We start from the raw sequence: 4,879 nt of genomic DNA, 5'->3' as shown, positions 1-4,879 counted from the left end.
TCAAGATTGAAGGAAGGTTTCAAGAAGGCATATTAGAGCTAAACTGGTACTGAATCCAGCATATGAAGATGCTATTTTGAGCAGTACATTATCTTTGGATTTAACCATCCAATTGTAGTCAGTGTGACTCCCATTTTTGTGATTGACCAGTGAGCTCTAGGCAGTTGACCTTTCTGCATGTGTAGACTCCATATTGTACGCACATACTATCTGTAGTAGTATCATCTGATTGTGGGTAAGGTTTCCCACCGTGGTTTTTCCCCTTACAGGGTTTCCACATACAAATATTTGTGTTATGTGTTGTGCATGTTATTGTCTTTCTATTTCATGCATTAATCTTTACTGGTACTGCAATTAACTGATAAAATTGTCTACCGACATAAAGTTTGGTTTATCGGCATTAAGCATTAAGTTTGGTTAAGTTTGTTTTGGTTTGAATTTATTGGACAAACGATTCACCCCCCCCCCCCTCCGCTCTTAGTTGTCTTTGGGACCTAACAATTGGTATCAAAGCCTAGTCCTCTTTTTGCAGAATTTTAATAGCTTGAGGAAATTCAAATGTCTTCTAACTATTTCAGGAAGGACAGTCTGAAACTTGATGGAACTAACTACGACATATGGAAGATCGGGACGGAGACACGTTTGAATTGCATTGGAAAGGACATATGGGATGTTACAAAGAATGGTTATGTTTCTCCTACTCAAGGTCAACCTAATCCACCATCCTTGGCTAAAGATGAGGAAAATGATTGCAAAGCTAGAGAAGCACTTTTGAGCGCATTGTCAGATCAACAAATCATGGGATTATCAAATAGATTTACTACTAAAGCTATTTGGGACAAATTGGAAACATTGAATGAAGGAGATTCCACAGTCAAAATTGCAAAACTTGAATGCTTCTGGGTCAGGTATGAAAATCTGAAAATGGAAGATGAAAGGATTTCTGCTTTTATGGAAAGAGTAAATGAAATTGTTTTGGGTATACAATGTTGTGGAGGAACCTTAAGTGAAAATGAGATTGTTTCTAAAGTTTTAAGAGCATTGACACTGGCATATAAAATGAAAGTAACTACTATAAATGAATTGAGAACAATGCCTAATACATCAGTATCTAGAGACACTTTGGTTGGAAAACTTTCAGCTTATGAACTTGAGGAATTTGGTCTTGTTGCTACTATAAAGACAAATTTCGCTTTCAAGGCATCAACATCATCTGTAGCATCATCATCATCATCAGATAAATCTGATTGAAAAGCTTTTTATGCAAGAGAACTTGAAGAAATCAGGAAGGAGAATGAAGAACTTGAAGCACTATTTGCAAGAAAAATGCCTAAAGGTCCAGTTGGAAGTAAGTATGAAGGTAAAGCACCATTTAAATGTTTTAACTGCAATAAAGTTGGTCACATGGCATCTAGGTGTCCTGATAGACATGCAAGATTGAAAGAAGAAGCTAAAAGAACATATAAGCCTAACCCTGAATATCAAAGATACAGATTTAAGAAGAATAGAGACAAATCTTGTTACTATGTTGATGAAGGAGTTACTGATGATTCTGATGAGGAACCGGTAGACAATGGATGGGCTTTTGTTGCTATAATAGAAGATCAACCGGAACCTACTGTTCAACCAGTAAAGCAGGTACTGGCAGCTAAAATTGAAGATAAGGATGAATGGATCATTGATTCAAGATGTTCACATCATATGACTGGTGATAAAAGTAAATTCTTAACCTTTCAGGAATACAATGGAGGTCTAGTAAGATTTGGAGATGATAAAGCTTGTTTGATCAAAGGAAAAGGCACCATATCTTTTGATAGTAAGCACAATACTGATAATGTTTACTATGTTGAAGGTTTGAAGCATAATCTTTTGAGTGTTGGGCAATTAGTTGAAAAAGGTTTCTAGTTACAATTCTAGAATGGTAAATGCAAAATCATGAACAAAACTGGTTTGGAAATTGCAACCGGTAATCAGACTAGAGGTAATATCTTTCATTTGAATAACTATGAGAAGGCATGCTTGATTGCACATATTGATGAAAGTTGGTTATGGCATAAGAGACTTTGCCATGTAAATTTTGATTGCATTGTGAAAATCAGTACAAGTAGGGCAGTAAGGGATTTACCTAAGATTGTTAAACCTCACAATTCAGTATGTAAGGAATGTCAATTTGGAAAGCAACTTAGAGCATCTTTTAAGAGTATTCTAGAAAAATCCAATAATGTTCTTGACTTAATTCACACTAATTTATGTGGTCCAGCAAGAACTAGAAGTTTATAAGGAGATAGATATTTTATGCTAATCATTGATGACTATTCTAGAATGTGTTGGTTACTTTTCTCAGGGAGAAATCAGAAGCTTTTGGGAAATTCAAAGTATTCAAGGTAATGGTAGAGAATGAAATCGATAAGAAAATCAAATGTTTGAGATCAAATCAAGGAGGTGAATTCACATCTAAGGAATTTAATACATTTTGTGAAGTGAATGGGATCAAAAGACAATTATCAGCACCCCAGACACCTCAGCAGAATGGAGTTGTGGAAAGAAAGAACAGAACTATTTTGGATGCAGCTAGAAGCATGATATCAGAAGAAAACCTACCACATATATATTGGAGAGAAGCAGTGAATACAACAATTTATACATTCAACAGAGTTCACATCAAAGGTGAAACCGATAAGACCCCTCATGAACTATGGTTTGGTAATACTCCTACTCTTAAATATTTTAGAATATTTGGAAGTAAATGCTATATTAGAAGAGATGAGTATATTGGCAAATTTGATCCTAGAAGTGATGAAGGAATATTTCTTGGTTATTCATCTAAGAGCAAGGCATATAGATGTTTTAACAAGAGATTGCAGAAAATTGTTGAAAGTGCAAATGTGAAGATTGATGAACAGTTTAGAGGAAATTCAAGGTACATGGACTCTGAACTGGAAATAGAGATAATAACAAATGAACCTACAATGAGTACATTGGTACATAATGTTGATCCAGTCACATCGGCATCATTTGAGGATTCAACAGTGACTGAGGCACAACAGCAAGTAAAAACACCCTGGTATGTAAGATTGAACCACTCTGAATATCAGATAATTGGAAACAACTATCAAGGTGTTATGACTAGAGGAAGACTGGCAAATGAAGAGGTATGTCTTATTTCTCAAATTGAACCAGCATCAATTAATGAGGCATGTGAAGATAAACATTGGATTAAAGCTATGGAAGATGAATTGGAACAAATTGAAAAGAATAACACATGGACATTGGTTCCCCGACCTAAAGACAAAAATGTAATTGGAACTAAATGGGTATTCAGAAATAAACGTAATGAAGATGGTAAGGTAATTAGAAACAAAGCAAGACTAGTGTGTAAGGGATATTATCAGAAAGAAGGAGCTGATTATAATGAAACCTTTGCACAGGTAGCTAGAATTGAGGCAGTTAGATTATTCTTAGCCTATGCAGCACATAAGAACTATAAAGTATATCAAATGGATGTTAAATGTGCATTTCTGAATGGTGATCTTGAAAAATAAGTTTACATTGAGCAACCTGATGTATTTTCATTGACAAATGACAAGGACATGGTTTGCGGGTTAAGGAAAGCTTTGTATGGACTAAAGCAAGCTCCTAGAGCTTGGTATGCTAGATTGGACAAATACCTTCTGAAGATTGGTTTCACTAAAGGTAATGCTGACAACAATCTATATTACAAAGTGACTAATGATGACATCTTGGTTATAGAAGTTTTTGTTGATGATATAATCTTTGGAGGAGAAGATGGATTATGTAAAGACTTTTCTAAAAAGATGCAAGAGGAATTTGAAATGTTTATGATTGGGGAGATAAAATTCTTTTTTAGGATTGTAGATTTCACAGACTGATAAAGGTATATTCTTATGTCAATCTAAGTACTTGAAGGAATTACTAAAGAAATTTGGCATGGAGAACTCTAAATCGGTAAGCACACCTATGACTACAACTAACAAACTATCATTGAAGGATGAATCAGCACCTGTTAATCTGATTAGGTACAAGTCTATGATAGGAGGTTTACTGTATTTGACACAAACAAAACCTAATATTATGAATGCAGTATGTATTGCTTCAAGATTTCAGAGTAATCCTAAAGAAAATCATGAATCAGCAGTGAAAAGGATTTTCTGGTACCTACAAGGCACTATAAATCTTGGCTTATGGTATCCTAGAGATGAAAACTTTGATCTATGTGCATATACATATGCAAATTGGGCAAGAGATGTAGATGACAGAAAAAGTACCACCGATGGAACATTTTTTCTTGGTAGCAGATTAATTTCTTGGTTGAGCAAGAAACAAAGTTGTACATCTTTATCAACAGTAGAATCAGAATATGCAGCAACAACTAATTGCACTCAGGCATTATGGATTAAACAAATGTTGAAGGACATAAAGGTAAAATGCAAGGAACCTATAACTATTTACTGTGACAATTTGGCAGCAATTGATATATCTAAGAATCCGGTATTTCACTCAAAGACTAAACATGTTTCTATCAAATTCAACTTTCTAAAAGAGAATGTTGAAGCAAAAGAAGTGAAGTTGGTTTATGTGAATACTAAAGAGCAGATTGCGGATATTTTTACTAAGCCTTTGCCTAAGGAAACCTTTGAATATCTCAAAGAGCAGCTTGGGGTTATACCCCCACCAGTAGAGACTTAGACAGTTGATGATTGTCATCAACCGGCAGAATTAATAGAGAAATCTTTATCTGGCTTTGATGAGGAGAGCTACTTCTCAGGGGGAGTAGTTGGGTAAATTGATAAGTTGGTATTTTGTGATAAGATCTTTGAATCTGGTTTATGTATTGCTTTGGCATTTGATGTCAAAGGGG

This window comes from Cryptomeria japonica, chromosome 9 (assembly GCF_030272615.1).
Source record: "Cryptomeria japonica chromosome 9, Sugi_1.0, whole genome shotgun sequence".
Lineage (NCBI taxonomy): Eukaryota > Viridiplantae > Streptophyta > Pinopsida > Cupressales > Cupressaceae > Cryptomeria > Cryptomeria japonica.
The sequence above is the reverse complement of the archived record's forward strand: the minus strand, read 5'-3'. Positions refer to the sequence as shown.